This window comes from Apodemus sylvaticus, chromosome 14 (assembly GCF_947179515.1).
Source record: "Apodemus sylvaticus chromosome 14, mApoSyl1.1, whole genome shotgun sequence".
Taxonomy (NCBI): Eukaryota; Metazoa; Chordata; class Mammalia; order Rodentia; family Muridae; genus Apodemus; species Apodemus sylvaticus.
In genome coordinates, this window is record NC_067485.1 from 37897603 (window position 1) to 37916649 (window position 19047).

Sequence of the window (19047 nt, forward strand, 5' to 3'; positions counted from 1 at the left end):
CCCATAGTCACTCCTGCTTCTTCCTCGGGGCAATCGACGCAACACAGCTCCAGTCACACGGAAGACAGGAGCAGCCCAGCCTTCTTAAGTCTTTGGGGTGTGGATTCTTGATCTTCTTCATGGGGTTCTTATCTTTTAACCCATTTATTTCCTGTAGCCAGGGTGCAAAGGGGCTTTTGCAGACAAACCACCTTCAAGTGTAAACCACAGTATTAGCTGAAGTGTTTATATTAATTGGGGCTCAGCACGGATGACATTTTGAGTTTCTGAAAGTATACAAAGCCTAGGAGTTTGAGGACTTGATGCCCAACACACAGGCACCTTGAAGCAATGAATTATTAGTTACCTGTTTGTTTTTTTTTAAAATTGAGGCAGGGCGTTATGTAGCCCAAACTGGCCTTGAACTATATATATAGCTGAGGAGTACCTTGACTAATAATCCAGTCATTACCTCCAGGAAACAGCCATGTATCACCACACCTGACTTATTTGATGCTAGAGAGTGAATCTAGGGCCTTATGCATGCTAAGGGACTGAGCCACACCCCCAACTCTTATGTAGTTACATACTAATCTGAGTCAGGACTTACACTGTAGCTTGAGCTGGTTTAAGATTAGAGGCTCCTGGCTCTGGTGGGCTGAGATTACAGGGATAAGTCATTGTGCTTGGCTGAGATACTTTTATTTTCTAGTCCATTTTGTTTACAGTTAACAAAGGTTAGGGAAATTCTTTTTTTTTTTTTTCTTTTTTTCCTTTTGGGGGATGTTTGGCAGAGCCTTAGAGTTGGTGTGTGCTTTGGCAGTGTGCTGGTGCTATGCGCCAGGTTTGTTTTCCTCAGTCCCCTGTGCCTGGTTTCTTCAGCTTACCATGTGGGGTACCAGGTATCATGCTCCTAAATAATTTTAAAAAGTTGCTGTGCAGTGCACACGCACACGGCATGAAGGTAGTTTGGCGTCCTACTGGCCTGAGGGCAACTGCGTTAACCGCTGGACAGTCAACACCTCTGCTCGCCTTACCTGGCGAAGAAGAGCCCAGTTCGTTGGCATTAAGTAGATTCACACCCTCCCAAAGTCACTGCCACCACCATCTCTACATTTCACTTCACCAAACCCAAAGCCTGCAAGATGAGCTACTTTGCATATGTAAATAAATCTCTTAGTGGAAAATAATAAAATGCTCACGGTAGAAGGCTCACTGGCAACCTGTCCTCGCTTTGACTTTCCTCCATTTCTTCAGTATTTCTGTTCCTTCTAGTACCATTTATACGGTCCTTTTATTGTAGAGATTGTCTTTTAATACCCGAAGCTCGTGTGGGGCAGGCATTCATATTCCAGTTTTGTAAACAGAGAAATTGAGGCAATGATAGAAAAAAGCTAAGGGGCCGGGCTATCAGTCCATGCTGTGGCTTTGAATCATACCCTATTACACTGTTACACTGTGCTCAAAAAGACTGAACAATGTTTTGTGTTGCCTGCTTGTCTGCCTGCCTGCCTGTCTGTCTACCTGTCTATCCTGTGTCGTCTCTTGAGTTTGCGGGCATGGAGCTAGTGTTAACAGGGAGGATTCCCAGAGTTTTGTTCTAAATTATGCGTCTTGCCCAGACAACAGTCAGTCTTGTTCATCACCTTGGCATCTTGTTCCTCACCGTGGGCCTCTCCTCAGACCCCGCACTCTTGTCCTCTGCCTAGACACATAGATGCATCAGATGTCCCCTTCAAATATTACTTTTAAAAAAATGCCTGGAATTGTATTTAAATGGCTTCAATTATTCACTAATTAAATTGCAGATTATTTCTCCTGGGGCTTTTGCACTGGGCTGAGTTTCTTCATTGTTTGTGTTGGACAAGGACAAATCTTTCACATTGTAACGTTGTGAGTAAGAAATCCTGCTGAGTAGGCTAAAGGAGTGTCTGGTCATTTCAGAACAGATTTGATATTAATAAGACAATCTTTTAAATTTTTATTTACTCATTTACGTTGACCAGGCCAAAGCCTCAACAAATAGTTGGCTTTTGCTGCTTTATTTATTTATTTTCATTTCTGTATTCCATCCTGGTGCTTGGAATACTCTGAGGCTGTTGCTCTATCTGTTTGTCTGTCTATCTGTCTATCTATCTATCTATCTATCTATCTATCTATCTATCTATCTGTCTGTCTGTCTGTCTATCTATCTATCTATCTTCGATTCCATATTCGATCCTGGTGCAGTGGAGGCCCATGTGTTAAAATGAACACGTCATCTTCTTGGATCTGTGTGTGGTGTAGCAAGAATGGCACAATGGGCGCCTGATACGTTAACACTGCATGTGTGTCTCTGGTGTGGCTGTCATGTTTTGAATCTTTAAGCAGTCTTTCCCACAGCTTGAGTGTAGAGTGAGCTTTGCCCCGGGATCTCGTCAGTCCTCCTTATTATTTGTTGTTGTCTTGCAGTCTAGCGTTTCTGAAACATTTCTCTCATGTGCTGTGTTCATTTACGGGGCGGGGTTGGGGGGTTGGGGGTGGGGGTGAACACAATGGGGAGAAGGGAAACAGATACGTTCGTGTTCCCCAAGACCCAAAGCTTGTCTCAATATGCCCTTGGTGTTCTTAAATGTGACTGCTTTAAAAATGTAAATTATTTCAACACCTTAAAAAAAAGGCTCAATAATTTCATGCTAATATTCACCCCTATCTTAGATAATTAAGACTTTCTTCTCTGAATAAATAAATATGCAGCTCTCTGGAGTGGTTTGGGGGCAGCTTAGTTATAGCTGAGCATTCCACATACTTGTTTTTACTTGTGGGTAAAGTAAATTTCACCTCATTTTGCAGTCGAGTCAGAGGTTCTCTGAGGTTAGGAGAGTCAGGGCTCATGAGGTGGCTCTGCAGGTGAGGGTGCTGCTTACTGACAGCACCCTCCCTGGGATCCACATGGTTGAAGGAGAGGACCGGTTTCTGCACGTTGTCATCTGACCTGCACACCATGCTGTGAGTCCCTTTCTGCACATCCATACACACGCTAAAAATAAGGGAAGATGTTTTCTCTGTATTTCAGTGGCACTGTGTACAGATGCCACTCAGCTAATGAAAGAAAGCCATGTCCCCTCTGTGACATGAACACTCACTGAGGTATTTCAGGTTGTTGATGATAGTCAATCATTGTCAAGTATAGAAGCTGTTTAAGCACGTGAATGTTGTAAGTGGCAGAGAAAATCGAACACTTCTGTCCCAGACGGTGCCACGCTGATATTAGCAGGATCCAAGTGAGTGAGGGAACTGGAGAACTAGAAGATGTTTGGATGCATGAAGTTTTCAAATCATGCACCCCTAAGTGTTCTTAGGTATGCAGCATACACAAGCAAGAGAGATTACCACACGGAGTGGGTGAGAAGAAAGCAGTGTGGAGCAGTAGGTAGAAGGCGTCCCGGTGAGGCCACGGATGAGTCTCAGCACCACAGCATCCGCACAAGGAGATGCTGGAAATACTGATGGACAGGGCTACATACTCAGGAGACTGAGGATCAGAAGTTTAAGTTTAGCTGTGACTCCATAGTCAATCTGAGGTTAGCCTGGGCTACATGAGACTCCCTGTCCCTCAACCCTTCCCAAGTGAATGAATGAGTGGATGTCAGGTATAGACAATAATGAAAGCAAACATATCACTAGTAGTTATATTAGGTACAAATGCAGACGGTTTCTGTGCCTGTGTATATGACTAAGTACACCTGTGTAGGTGGGGCCACCTGGCTTTGCCTCCCCAACACTGGGGGTTACAAGCGTGTGCCACCAGACACAAATTTCCTGTGTTCTGGCAGATTGCAATCTGATTCTCTTTTTCCCTTTCCTTCGCTCCTCCCCCCCCTCCCCTTCCCCCTTCCCTTCCCCCTTTTGCCTTCCCCCTTTCCTCTTCTTCCTTCCCCTTCCCACTCCCTTTCTGTCTGTCTGTCTTTCTGTCTGTCTGTCTGTCTGTCTGTCTGTCTTCTTTTTTTGAGACAGGGTTTCTCTGTGTAGCCCTGGCTGTCCTGGAACTCACTCTGTAGCCCAGGCTGACCTCAAGCTCGGAAATCCACCTGCCTCTGCCTCTCCAGTGCTGGGATGAAAGGCGTTTTGGTCTGTTTTTATTCTTTTAAATCTTGAGTGGGGTGTGGTGCATACTTGTAACCTCTGAGGTAGAAAAGCAGACCACAGGGCATAGCGGTGACCGTCCCTGTCTCAGAAAATAAAGCAGAGTCTGACAAGCTGCTCACAGGGCAGCAGGCTTGACTTGCCAATCTGGCAACACCTGATTGGCTCCCTGGAGCCCACTTGCAAGTAGACGGGACAGTGTGGACAGGGGTAGTGTGGACAGGGACGGCCGACTTGTCGAATTGTCTGTTGACTTCCACATGCTTACCACGGCACTCTGGGCATGTGCTCACACTCAGTCAAAACACGGAGCAGCAGCAACAACACACACCCCAGGTGGAAGACACTTGAGGCTGACCTCCAACCTACCCTTGTACGTGCACTGAAACAGTCTGACCTCTAATACTCATGGACACACAACTTAAACAATCCTCTAATCCTCCAAACCTTTCATTTAAAAAAAAAAGCAATCAAACCTGATACTACTTTTTATTAGAGCTAGACAAAAATTTTCCTACTTAATTTTGGAATGAAATGTAGCTACCTCCTCCTCGTCTTTCTCCCTCTCGTTTGTCTGTCTGTCTGTTCGTCCATGTGCTTTGAGACATGGTTTCATGTAGACCAGGCTGTCCTCAAACTTGCTATGTAGCCAAGGCTAGCTTTGAAAGCACTCATCTTCCTGCCTCTATATATCAAGGTCTGGGATTGAAACAGGCACATCCACCTTGGGAGATGTAGCCCCTTTTTCTTAGAGGGATCAACCTTCTAGTCCTCAGTTTGATAGATGACCTGATAGGGTGGCGTTCTTTAGTTGCTGGAGATCTGGCAAGTGCAGGTAGTACTTGCAGAGTGGCAGTGACAGGCAGGATGGGAGGGACATTTATAATCCACACGAGTCAAATTCTGTTGCTTCTTTCTGAGTGTCAAATCACGATGACACAAAGTACCAGAGAGGAGGCCTGATGACTGCTATGTGGTTGGGTGCATAGGTGACAGAGTGCAGAGTGTCGCAACCCAGGGTGGGCAGCAGCAGTCCACCACAGCGGCCTCTGATGTGTGCCCACAGCCTTCCTGGAGCTGTCTCTTAAGTGAAACACCACCCACAAAAACCTTAAAATAAAACCCCAATCCTGACCTGAGTCAAGTGCTGATGTTTTAGAACTGTATTCTCACACCTCACTGCTTTTGAAAATTTCTTGACACATGAATGCCAGCCCCGACGGAAAACAGGTACACAAAGGCAAGGGACCTAAGATAAGGGCTTTTTTCCATGCAGCTCTATACCGTGGGTTCATCCTTGGAGGCTCTGAAAAACAGCAACAGCCCTTCTGTATAGACATGGATTTGGACACTTGCTCTCGGTGTGAATCCCCAAGTGGGATGGTGGGTATTTGAAGTTGTATTTGAAGAGGTATTGAGATTTCAAGTGGAAGGGAAAAGACTTTTTGTGAGTGCGTGTGAATGACAGGTCACACTCTGTAATCAGGACAGAGACAACTCCAGTTTGAGAATGTAAGTCGCGGATGTTGGCGGGGTGAAAATCAGGACCAATGGACAGCAGTGTTAAGCACAATGAATGTCTATGACTCCTCCCCCTCCCTTTTTTTTTTTTTTTTTACTTTGTATGTGTGCCATTTCTATGCATGTGTGTGTGTCTGTGTGTCTGTCATGTTAGTGTGAAAGCCCAGTAGACACCAGCAGCAGGAGAGTGTTGTTTACCTTGTTTTTTTGTTTTTTTGTTTTTAGCTGAGGTCTCTCACCAGGCCTGGAGCCAGCTCATTCACTTAGACTGGTTGGTCATTGAGCGCAAAGATCTGCCGTTCCCTGCTCCCCTGGGCTTGAGTATAATCATGCCCTCCCTGCACTGATTTGGGCTTTACGTTCTGGGATTGAATGTAGATTCTCAAGTTTGTGCGCTGAGCACTTTCCTAAGCTATTTCTCCTGACTCTGGCAGAGTCTCTCTCTCTCTCTCTCTCTCTGATCATAACTAAGCCTAAGGATTTACATTAAAAAATACAATACAGTGAAGACAGTCCTATACCCACACTGTGAAATGTACGCAGGCCCCTGAAGGCAGTGTCTGCCATATTGGGATGTGTTTAGGGAGCTGTGTATGAGATAAATCCTTGACTCTGCATGGAGGTGGCCAGCTCTCATGAGCTGTCTTCTTGGAGGAGATGGGTTTTCTGTGGGACTTCCTCTTGAAGCCTGCTGGATGCCTTGGGACATCTCAACGATAAGCGTTATAGCCTGAGGGGAAAACCTGCAGAGCTGAGGCCTCCTGTCCACCTTTGGCCCTCAAGGCTGAGGCACCCTAGCCCTCCAGTCCCTCAACTGCAGTTAGGAGAGCAGCAGCTGAACGACTGTGTGCAAGTCTCGGACTGAAAAAAAAAAGTCACCTGGGATTGCATTAGCCACCTGTACATGCGCACAGAACACAGAGCCTGGTTTCTTCCTCTACCAGAGCTCAGCATCCTTTCCTCTGTCATGTGACCATCCTAAGTCATGCCTTACTTAACTGGACTAAAAGGCCCTTTGGGTGAGACCTGGGATCTCTTCACATACAACTTGGCATCATTTCCCTAGGGTCTAAAAGTGGCCAGTTTTATTTGTCAACTTGACATACTGGGGGCTCATCTGCGGAGAGGGTCTCAGTAAGGGATTGTCTAGTAAGATTGGTTTGTGGGGGACTTTCTTTCCTTCCTTCTTTTTGGTGTTTTCAAGACAGGGTTTCTCTGGGTAGCCTTGTCTGTCCTGGAACTTGCTCTGTTGATGTGCTGGGCTCTAACTTACAGAGATCTGCCTGACTCTGCCTTCCCAGTGCTGGGACTGCCCGGTGGTAGGGATTTTTTTTTGATTGGTGGGTTAATTGATGTGGGAAGACCTTGTCCCCTGTGAGTGCCAACATTTCCTGGGTAGGGGCTCTCGAGCTGCACATAAGGCTGAAGGAAGTGAGCTGAGCTTGCACAGGTCTACATGCCTCCGTTCTCCCTCTGCTCTTTGGATGTGGTATGACTTGGTTGAGGTTTCTTCTGCCATAGCTTCTCTGCATCAGTAGACTGGAACCAAAGCAACAGAAAGAAAACAGAAGCATTGTCCAGTTAGTAGTAGTTGAAGGCTCACCCTTTGGCTGGTGATTAGGATTGGATGTGAGGTCAGAGGTGGATAGACCCATGTGGCAGCATCACTGTATGGCTTTTTTAGTAGAAGAGAGAGGAACACGCTTGCTGTATCTCAACTGTGAGTTGGCCCTGGCCATCAGCAAATATTAGCTCCGGCTTCCGGAATGATGAGCCAGTGAACTTCTGTTCTCCGTAAAGTTCTCAGCCAATGGTATTCAATTACAGCAATGGAAAGTGGACGGACACAAGGCAAACCATAGTTATTGCTGGTATGCAGCAAATAGTTGCTAAGCAAATGTCTAAAAGGCCAACATAGTGTGAGTAAGATCTCCAAACATCCTCCTTTTGGATTGTTTCCAACTCCTCATCAACCTGGAACAGTAACTTAAAGGTTACATCTTCAGGGACTGCGCTGCTTTCGTGGTTTGCAGTCTGCCTTCGTTGTAGACAGCAAGTTGGTAGTACTTCCGCATTTGGTGCTCTGTTTTTGCAAGAGTAGATGGAACCGTGATGGAGGGAATTGTCAGTCATCTTAATATGGCCTCAGACGTGTGCAGAGGTAAAGCAAAGCTGATTCCTTCGCTAAAGCATGCATGGATTACTATGTTCCAGGTATGACTTTGTGTAGCAAGGAAATGGACATGAACAAGACACGGTGTCAGTTCATAGAGGGAGAAGGGGGAGAGCGTGGGGCATGGCTTAGTGGAGAAGCTGAAGAGCATGGGGCGTGGCTTAGTGGAGAAGCACTCGCCCTTTAAGCTCCAGTATCTGCGTCCCTAGCAGCCTCATAAAAGTTAGGCAGATGTGGTGGAGAGAGACAAAGAGCTCCAGGTTCTAGGAGAGACCCTACCTCAGCAGGAGAAGTGGTAAGCAGTGGAGGAAGACCGAGTAAACATGCGTGACCTACACACGCATGCACGCGCGCACAAAACACACACACACACACACACACACACAAAACTGACAGTGAGTAGTAACTGCAGTCTCTGAATTGTCACTGGGGAGCTAGAAAGATAAGGAAAGGAAGCACAAAGGACAAGGGAGGAGCTTTTTGCTTCTGCGGGGGAGGGGCAGGGGGGGATTGAAGGAGAGGCCCCCTAAGGTCCTAGTAGGGGGTGCTAGGCACTAGACAGGGTTAGGAATGTGACTGGAGTGGCAGCATTCCAAGCAGAGGGAAGAGCTTGGGCAAGCAAGGCAATAAGGGGATAGTTTGGAGCTCTGAGCCCCAGGCTAGGACATCAAGCAGGGACACCAAGAACAGGGAACAACTGGAGACCTGGACACCGAGGCCCTGGGGAGTTTGGATTCTGCCCTTGTGGGTGCCAGCTGCACATAAATGGGTGAAAGCAAGTTCTCACTACTAGCTTGTTTTACCGTCAGTATCTAAAACGCAGATCTTAGGTCTTGCTGAGGCAGGAGCCTGGGGCAAATAGTAAATAGAGGCTGTAATGGGCCAGAGGAGTGATGAAATCACTCCTCCCATTTAAATTACCAAACAAGCTTAAACACAGCAATTCGGAGGGCCGGGGGTCACTGACACAATAGCAGAGTCCTTTCAGGGTGGCAAGATTCTCTTGAAATTAAGAGCTTTAAGGGTAAACCTGATGTCTGTCCTTGCAGCATCCTGTGTGTGTGTGTGTTTGCACACACAGGCAAAATTCTGGAGACCTGAGGTGATCTCCCCATGCCATATTCACAGAGGCGGGACCTTTCAGTTGAACACAGAGCTCGCCTATACAGATAGTCTAGCTAGACAGTTCTTATCGGCTTCCATTGTCCCTGCCTCCCCTGTCCTGGAATCGCAGGCAGACTATAGCATGTACATCTGTATGTACATCGGTATTGGAGATCTGAACTCTGGTCCTCATGCCTGCATAGTAACTGCTTTTACCCGGAGCCATCGCCCAGTGGGTAGACGACTTGGGTCTCTAAGTCAAATGCTTGGTGCTGTACATGTCAGTGCTGTGTTTTCTTAATGGGCTGTATGTGAGGAGCGTAATGGCTGGTGGGGTGTGTAAGTAAAATAGGAGCAAGAGCAAACAGAATCCTGAGTGCAGGCCACTCTCTTTGTTAGGGTTTCTATTGCTGTGAGGATGCACCATGACCACACAGCTCTTGTAAAGGAAAGCATTTGGGGCTGCGTTACAGTTCAGAGGTTTATCGTCATCATGGTGACAAGCATGGTGGCATGCAAGCAGACGTGGTCCTGGTGACACTGGGCCTGGCTTCAGTTCTGAAACCTCAAAGCTGTGCCCCTTCCCCCCCACACACACACTTCCTCCAACAAGGCCATACTTTCCAATAGTGCCAGTTCCTAGGAGCCCATGGGACTATTTTCCTTTACAGTACCATACTTAGTGGGATGGGAACTACTCAGACCCAGTACTTGCAACAAGTATGCGACTTTCACACTTCTTTTTCTTTTGTGTCTGACAAATAGTTTTAGTTAAAAAAACTTGATATTTTAAAGTCCTGATGACATTGTTGCTCCTTGTATTTCTTTATGTCCTATCAGACATCTGTTAAAATACCTGCTGTGTGCCACTTCTCTATGTTATATTTGCAGAAACACTCGAAAATGAAAGGCAACTCTATTGTCAACTCATTTCCAAAGAAAATATCTGTCATGGACTCTAGGGGCTGTTTGGGTGACAATGTTGTACTCGTTGGTTCATTTTATTTTATTGACTGGTTATTTTATTTTATTTATTTTTTTTTTGAACTCCATCAAGGATAAGGCTCAGCCCTATGTATGTATGCATGCATGTATGTTTTTTTCTTCTCTGTGTGTGCATTTTAATAAGAGGTACAGATCTGGGATTCTCACTGAAGCGTGGAGTGTGTGGTGGGAATGTGGACAATTGGTGGGAATATCATAAAGACTCAGATCTTACTTTGCATTGCCCAGAGGGTTTCGGAATGGGTCTGTCTTGTTAGGGTTTTCATTGCTGTGAACAGACACCATGACCAAGGCAAGTCTTACAAGGGACAGCATTTAATTGGGGCTGGCTTACAGGTTCAGAGGTTCAGTCCTTTATCATCAAAGGAGGAGCATGGCAGTGTCTAGGCAGGCATGGTACAGGAGGAGCTGAGAGTTCTCCATCTTGTCCCTAAGGCAAGTAGGAGGAGACTGGCTTTCAGGCCCCTAAGAGGAGGGTCTCAAAGCCCACCCCAGTGACATACTTCCTCTAACAAGGCCACATTTCCTAACTGTGCCACTCCCTGGGCCAAGTATATTCAAACCTCCTGCTTTCTAGGAAGATTAATGAAACTGATGTGTAAAGACACAACTGGACAGTCGGGAGCATTGACCTTGCCTGGGTAGGAGGAGACAACACAGCCAGGAGCTATGTAAGACTGGGGAAGTGGTTTGGAGTCAGAACCCTTGGGGAGCTGGATTTTAAGTAGGATTGGGGACCAGCTGCAGTGGTGGGATCTTGGAGAACAGCTGAGAAGAGAATGCTTGCTATTCTTTGAGCTGGCGTACATGATACTTACATTCTGAGGCAGGCATTATTTTCAGGGTAATTCAAAGTATTAAAGCTGTTTGATCTCAGATACCTTTAAATTCCCTGCTTAGCTCAGTCAGTATAGGGATGTGTTGCAGATGGAGAAGGGGAATACTTTCATACGGGTGAATGTGCTCTGATTTTGGTTTCTCCCGTTTTCCTTTCAAATCTCAAGGCCAGTTGCCTGTACCTCATTAACATGAAGGCAGCTGTGATCCTGTAATCTTCTGCTTTTTTCAGAGATGTTAACCTTTCTTGGAGAAGGTGATTTTCACAGCCTTTGGATAAAAGCACTCAGTTCTACCTTCAGCTGAAATCAATGGGGCCTCCTGTTTATCAGAAACCACCCAAGATGCTGTGTCCCAGCCCCCAGCACTTCAATTTCATATTGTTATCCTGAGTCTGGTTTCAAGCATCCATTCTTTTGGGTTTTCGAGAAATAATTTTTTTTTAAAGTATAACAAGAAAAAGAGAAAATTTTTATTCTAGAAAATTATGTTTTTTGTTTTTTTGTTTTTCTGTTTTGATTTTGGAGGATTACCAGATTTTTTCTCCTTGTGAACATGTTGTCATCAGCACATTAATGGGAGAACCCAGTACACGATGCTACAGAATCCCTTTTATTGTAATGTGCTTTAATATAAAACATCAAAACCGGCTGCATTCTGTCAAAAGATTGTAGACCTGGAATTTTAATTTGATTATTGTCTCCCATTTTCCCAGACTTTCAGAGGCAAGTGTGTGGTTTGAACAGCTGTTCCTCTGGTAAAGTCTCTGTAACAAATGAGTCAGGGAATGGTTTTGTGTAGCAAGACACATCAAAGGGACTTCCTGAAGAAGACAGGCCATGAAAAGAAGGAAGAAAGAAAGGCTGGCAGCCATTGGAGGACGGTAACAACTATTTTTTTTCCCCTACAATTGCAACGGTTTGTTCTAATAAGTATTTTCTAATGACCTTATAAATTGCTGACCTAATTTCTTTGGAGCTTTTGTGCAGGGTAGAAAGAAAATTTGCAATGAAAGTCAATAGGAAAGGAAAAACCTGCTAAAACCCAGAAGCATAGCAAATGGTAATGAGTAGTGTGGTTAATTTCCTGTCATCTGTGTGTCTCATCCATATGCTGCCCCTCCCCCATGAGAGAGGGGGAGGGGCTGTGAAATATGTCTGCCTGCAGATTTGGAGAACGATCAAATTAACATATGAAAAGATACTTGAAAGCAGTGTGGTGTGGAAGGGTTTTTGGCTTCCATCTCTTGCTACCTACTGGACAGGTTTGAAAACCTAAAATAAAATTCAGCTAAATCCAGGAAAGCCTTGATTCACTCAAGTGAATAAACACCTTATTGCATTTGCTAATCTAATTAATCAAACTCTACTTCTCCTTTCCAAAGGAGATTCACAGCCAGTAAAATAAATTAAATCAACATTTTCCCCCCCCTCACTAAAAATAAGCTTTCTTTCCCCGGGTAAATCGGTCATTTAAATTCCCTAGGCTGTACTGCTGTAGTTTGCCAGGAGGAAACAATTGTAGGGGATGGAGAGCCTGAGTTCTGAGCCTCATGTCCTCTGTCTCAACCCCTCTCGACTGACCAGTAAAGTAAATTTTAACTGAAGTTATTTTTAGAAATAAGTAGACCACGGATGTTGTCCATGGATGTTGTCGATATCTGCAGAGAAGGAGGTTGGCGTATTTGTAGAATAAAACTATACTAATGCCAAGAAATCCTGGAAAGTTAAGGATACTTAAGGTTTGAAAACCATGGTCATGGGGACTTAGACACCGAAGGAATAATGGTCAGTTCTGTAGCCTTCAGGTCCCCTGCTTTATGTTGGCCTTACCTAATTTTAAATCATTAGAATCAGATTTGATTTTAGATTACACTTAGATTACCCATGAGATTTTCTATATACACATGTACACAGAAATACAGTGTCCAAGGGAGTGAAGGTCAAAGTTCTGATGAGAACACATCAGAAAATTGCAGTGTGATGGGTGAGAGGCGGCATGTAAGGATAAATATACCAGGGATCACCTACACAAGGACAAGCCAAGAAGCTAGAGCTGTGGTGTTTAATTACACATTGTGTGTGTGTGTTCCAGATGCACATGTGTGTGCATGAAAGCTAGAAAGTCAACCAGTTTTGAAAAATTAGGTTAGCGGGCCAGCAAGCCCTAGAGCCCCACCCGACGGGCTGAGCATTCCTAGTCTGGGGTCACAGATAGGAGCCACCGTACCTGGCATTTTTTTTAAAATATGGATTCTGAGGATCAAATTTTTGTCTTTATTTTTGCACAACAAGCTCTCTACCCTGCCTCAGGTTGTTTGTTTGTTTTGCTTTTTTAAAGGCAAGACTCCAAGATGTGGACTTATGAGATGATTAGAGCTAAGGGACTCACTGTTTACTTAAGGTGTGTCTCCTTCTCCCTAGCCAGCGCCCTTCTAAGGAAGAATCTAAACATGTTTCCATCACCCGAGTCTTCTTTCTGGTGCCTTGGGTTTGAGGATCAAAGGCTCCCAAGGATTCTCTGATGGACTAACTCCCATTCTTTTCAATCTTGTTCACCCTGGGATAGTATGCTTTAAATTCATTTACATGCTCAATTAATCTAAATTAGACCTTAAAGGATGATCAGGCCGTGACCACATTCAGATCTGAATGTCTATGGGGACTGCAGCACCCTTTGAAGGGATTAGACAGTCTTGCAACTGCTTCTTTGTCTTTCAGTAAATCTTACAACTTTCTTCTTTCCTCCTTCCCTCACCGACTCTCTTTTATTTCTTTCCCTCCCTCCTTTTCTCTTTTTCTCTGTCTCTTCTTTTGAAACAGGATTTCATGTGGTCCAGATGGGCCTTGAACTCGGTGTATAGCTGAGGCCGTCTTTGACTCTGTGGACACTTCTTAGATTCCGAGATTACAGGCATGGACCACCCATGTTGCCTGACTTTTATTGCTGTCATTTCAGATATTTTCTTCTACTTCACGTGGAGTGACATCAGTGCTCAAAGCCTCACTGGATGCTCTCTTCACTTGCAGAGGGTTGTACTGTCTGGGAAGTCATGCCTCCCTGTGCCTTCCAGTCAAGATTGCCTTTCTCACAGCATGGCTGGGACAGTTGTCAAACACTGTCCTCACGTGGGCTGTGGGATATCATGGAACTATTGAGTAATGAATTTTTTTTTTTTTTTCTGAATGTGATGGACCTTTATGTGTAGAATGGATGGCTCAGGCAAGTCAAGTTGCCTTTCAAACCATGAGTGTCAATGCATCTCAGGACTAAGGACAAAGAAGATGCTTCTTTGTGGTACTTTAGAGGCACCCTATACTGTCTTAGGGTGAGATAATACAGTATGGAAAGAAAACTTCAGACTTTATAATGATACTCATATGTGTTCCTGAGCACATGCTCATATGTTCTCGAGTCCCCAGACAAGGCCTCATGCGGCCCAGGCTGTCCTTGAATTTTCTATGTTGTAAAGACATTCTTGAACTAAAGATCTTCCTGCCTCTACCTTCAGCATGCTTGAGATCGCAGGTATGAGCTGTCACATCTGACTTACGTAATGGTGGAGACCACACCCAGAGCCTGTGTATGCTGGCAAAGTACTCAACACACTGAGCAATAGCCAGCCTGGTTTATTTACTATGGATATTACTGTGTATGCAGGTTAAAATAGACTGGTGTCTAAGAATAATTCACTTTCTGGTTTTTAGGTTGTTTATAACATACAGATTCAGAATAATTTAACTAATTGCTGATAAAGACGAATTGTAGTGGTCAAGCTACCTTAAATACTGCTATTCTTTGTGTGTTATCTTTCTTCAGTATTCCACTGGCCAGCTCTTAAGACCCGAGTTAGTCTACTGGCTAAGTATTGAGCATGCTCTCTTACCATGTACTCTGTGAATTGCACCCTTGACTGCTCAAATTTGTATCCTCTGTGATCCACTACTTGTGTACTGTGTATGCATTCAACCAGCCATCAAGTTTTATTTTAAATTAAATGTGTGTGTGTGTGTGTGTGTGTGTGTCTGTGTGTATACATGTATCACAGTGTGTTGAGGTTAGGTCAACTTTGAGAAGTTGGTTTTTTACCTTCTAAACCTTGCTGAAGCAAGGTGTCTAATCCTAAGGAGTCAACTTCAGGCTAGCTGGCCCAAGAGCTTTGTCCTTGTTCTGTCTCTGCTTCCCATCTTTCTGTGAGAGTGTTGGGATTACAGATGTATACAACCACATCTGCCAGTTCCAGGTTCTTGTTCTCTCTCTCTCTCCCTCCCTCCCTCCCTCCCTCCCTCCCTCCCTCCCTCCCTCCTTCCCTCCCTCCCTCCCAAGACAGGGATTCTCTGTGTAGTCCTGGCTGTCCCAGAACTTGTTCTGTAGACCAGGCTGTCCTCAGACTCAGAAATCTGCCTTCCTCTGCTTCCCAAGTATTGAGACTAAAGGCATGCGCCATCATCGCCTTGTCAATTCCAGGCTCTGAATTCAGGTCAGCAGACTTGCTTGGTAAACATTGTTCCCCCACTGAGGCATCTCTTTGGCTCTAACAGTTGTGTTTTCTTGTATCTTATGACTTTGGCCCAGCACCTAGATTCTGTAGAGATACAGAAGTGAAGGAGATAAAGGGCCTGAAAGCAATGCTTTACCTGTTAGCCTAATTTATTTTGCTACAGTAAACGTATTTATGTCTTCTAGATTATGAATCATTTGGCTCTGGAAACACAGGATCCCAGAATTAACATCAGTTTGTCCTGAAGTAGTTTAGAGCTGATAAGATACATTATCCCTAAGTACTCTTTATTTGGTAAAACTGCTTTTAGCATCCTAGATTTGGTTCTAGGCATATTTAGGAATTTCAGTGGTTAATAATGATTATCAACATGATTGGATGAAGAGAACATTAATGAGCCACACCCTTGGTTGTGTCTATAAGGATGTTTACAGAGGGAGAAAAGCCACCCTGGATGTGAAGGTGTCCATTTCATGGGCTTGATTCTTGATGAAACAGAAAGAAAAAGCAGAAAGTCATCTGAGCTCTGATATTCCCTTCTCTGCTTCTGCTATAATGTGAGCTAATGTCCTAGTCCATCTGCTATTGCGGCCAAGACTTCCAAGGGTGGTGGACTGTACCCTTAAAATGTTTGTGGAGGCAAGTCCTTCTCTGAAGCGTCATTGTTAGGTATTTGGTCATAACACAAGTAACCAGGAATAGTAGCAATAAGAACATTCTGACATTCCTACTTACCATTCAAGAGATTGCCCCGGAGCCATGATAACTTATTACCATCACAATTACTCTGTATTAATAACCTACTATATAGGGCATGCATATCTCCTGGTTCATTTAAGCCACGCAGTAGTTTCACAAGGGGAGGGCAGGAGAAGCTCAAGATCCCTGGGTGTAACCTAAGTAACTTCCCAAAGAGTACAGAGTAAGTTCCGCAAGAGGGGTCTGACGTTGTCTCGCCCCCAAGCCACTGCGCTCACCAAGTCCCTCATGCCTCAGATGTTACTTGGATACTTGCTGACCTAGGGATGCTTCTTTTCTTTATGGAGATGAAAAGGCATGCTGGCGGCTGGGGGTGGGGAGATTAGGGGGTTGGGTGGGGAGGTTTGGGAGTAACTTAGTTGGTAAGGACTCTTCATATATCTGTGAGGATCTGAGACCTCAGAGCCCTGAGGTGCCCAGGTAAAAACCCAGGCTCAGTGTGCACCTGTGATTCCAGTGCTACGAGAAGGAGACAGGAGAACCTCCTCGGACTCCGTGGGCAGCTCATCTTGCTTGATGAGTGAGCTCCAGGTTCAGTAAGGAACCCAGGATTAACAATGTAAGGTGGAGGCAATTGTTGAAGAAATCCAGTGTCAGTATTTGGTGTCCACATACACATACGAGCATGTACACTTGTATATGCATATGAACACAGGGCACTCATTGTCTTTACATACATGAAAGCTTGCCCTGGAGCTGTGGCAATAAGCCTAAAATTTCATCATAAAATGTCAAGTGTGTGTCTTATGTCTTCTTTTATCTTGGCTTAATAAAGAAAAGCAAATTAGTGACATGTAGGGCTAGCAGAGAAGCAGGCCTGGTCATGCACTGTGGACTGGCGTCTGTTCCCTCTTTGCCCTGTTTCCTGTGGCTCTTCTCTATGCCCTTCATTGAGAAGACCAGGTGTTCTGCTTTTCTGTCTCAGGGCCTTTGCACTGTGAGGCTTGCTTCCCACTGTACTGTTCCTCTTTTTGCAAAGTTTTCCTTTGCTGAGTCCAAAGCATCTGTTAGGACTTGCCTACAGATTCCCCAGAGAGTAAGTACTGTACAATCCCAGTATATGTTTGAATCCCTAGTTGCAAGTAACAGAAACAAACTTTGATTTAAGTATAAGATGGAACAGGTGACAGGATATTGCTAAGTTCAGAGTTTCTCTGGGAGGGCTGAAGACCTAGAGTTAAGGAACAGTGTTCAAAAACCACGTAGGGGACAGGCCTGGAGAGGACGCTCTCTTCTTGTGTGCTAAGTGCTGGATGCCTTGCTGTACTGGGAGGAAATCAGCTCTGTGGCAGCTTCAGTCAGCAGTAATGCTGCTTCAGCCTCAGGAGACAACCTGGAAGTCACTGAGTTTCCCCAAAAGTGCACACTTAGATAGCTTCCTTATTAGTGAGATCAAATCTACCCTATACTAGCTATAGTTTTCTTCTGCGTTTTCCCCTCTGATAGGTATATTGGTGGTGCCAAAGTCTCCCCTGATGCATAAGAAGGTGGAGAATTAACTTTTAGATCTATGCAGGATGTGGGATGCATTAGTTGGAATTTCTCTAACACCGTGAGGGGTGAGGGTAGTGAGCAGCTGTTAGCCAGTGGGAAAATAGGACGGATATTATCTCCATGAGCTTCTCGTCCATGTTATGGACTGGACATGTTCTTTACAGGAGTTACATAAGGCAGTTTATATGTAGTTCATTCATAAATTATATAAAGCAGTATATATGTACATTATTCTAATTAGATTAACCTTGGGTTTTTTTGTTTGTTTGTTTTTTTCTGTTTTTGTTTTTGTTTTTTTGAGACAGGATTTCTCTGTGTAGCCCTGGCTGTCCTGGAACTTATTCTGTAGACCAGGCTGGCCTCTAATTTGGAGATCCGCCTGCCTCTGCTTCCCAAGGGCTGAGATTAAAGGTATGTGCCACCATGCCTGGCTTTGATTTACATCTTTAAAACAGAACATAAAATCAAATACTTGGGAGCTGGAGAGATGGCTCAGTGGTTGAGTGATTTCTGTTCTTCCAGAGGACCCAGGTTTAGCTTTCAGAACCTATGTATCTCACAACCACCTGCAACTCCAGTTCCAGAGCATCCAATACCCTCTTGTGGCCTCTAAGGACCACTGCCCCTCCCCTACCCACCAACCCCCACCTTCCCATATGGCATACACTCATACAGACACATACACACATAACTAAATAAAATAAAAGTAATTCTTAAAAATGATAAAAATACTTAGCAGGTGTACTTCTCCAGTTTATTCTTTATATCTTTAAATATATGAAGGGGTTTAAGCAGGACAAAATTAAAAACGCAAACAGGACTTCCTACAGCAGAGTGCTATCTATCCTCAGTCCTTCTTATAGCAGAGTGCTATTCTTGGTCTTTCTTATAGCAGAGTGCTATCCTCAGTCCTTACCGCAGACTGCTATCTTCAGGCATTTACACCGACCGCGTGAGTGGGTTTCAGTCACTTCTCATTGGCTTCTGAATTTTCAGGCTTTATTCTATTCTACTTTTTACTCTGATTTCATGTGAATACAGCTTTCTTCTTTGAAAAGGGACAATGGGTTTATTCAACCCTCAAGGCCCTCTGTAGTTGGTGTTTCTGCCATAGCCTGTGGCGATTTTAGATCAGATGTATTTATCTTGGTTCAAAAAAAATGAAGCTATAACAACGTGTGTGTGTGTGTGTGTGTGTGTGTGTGTGTGTGTATAACTTGTATTATGTGAAAGGATGTTGGTGCTATATGGAAGCTAATGTCTGTCGTGGTGAAGTTTCAGACTTACTGTAGAGGATAGCCTTGTGAGGTGCTGTTCCTGTTTGACAGAAATGCTTCCCAGTCTGGGGGTATTAGAAGCTTGAATTATGCTACTTGGCTCATTATCATTTTTCACCATAAATATTGAATTAAAATAATATACTGGTAGAGAAAATAAACTATTGTCCTAGCATCTTGAATAGCTATTCTTAAACTGAGAGCTTTCTGCTGCCTTAAAGTTAGATTTTACTCAGGAATATGGAGAATTCTGATGTGTTTTCAGTTCCTTG

General features: G+C 44.5%; 1 long non-coding RNA gene across 1 annotated transcript in view; it reads left to right on the plus strand.

Annotated features, from left to right (window-relative positions):
- The window catches only part of LOC127664885 (uncharacterized), a 105021-nt gene that overhangs the window by 56185 nt on the left and 29789 nt on the right, over positions 1–19047 (plus strand). The window lies entirely within an intron of this gene.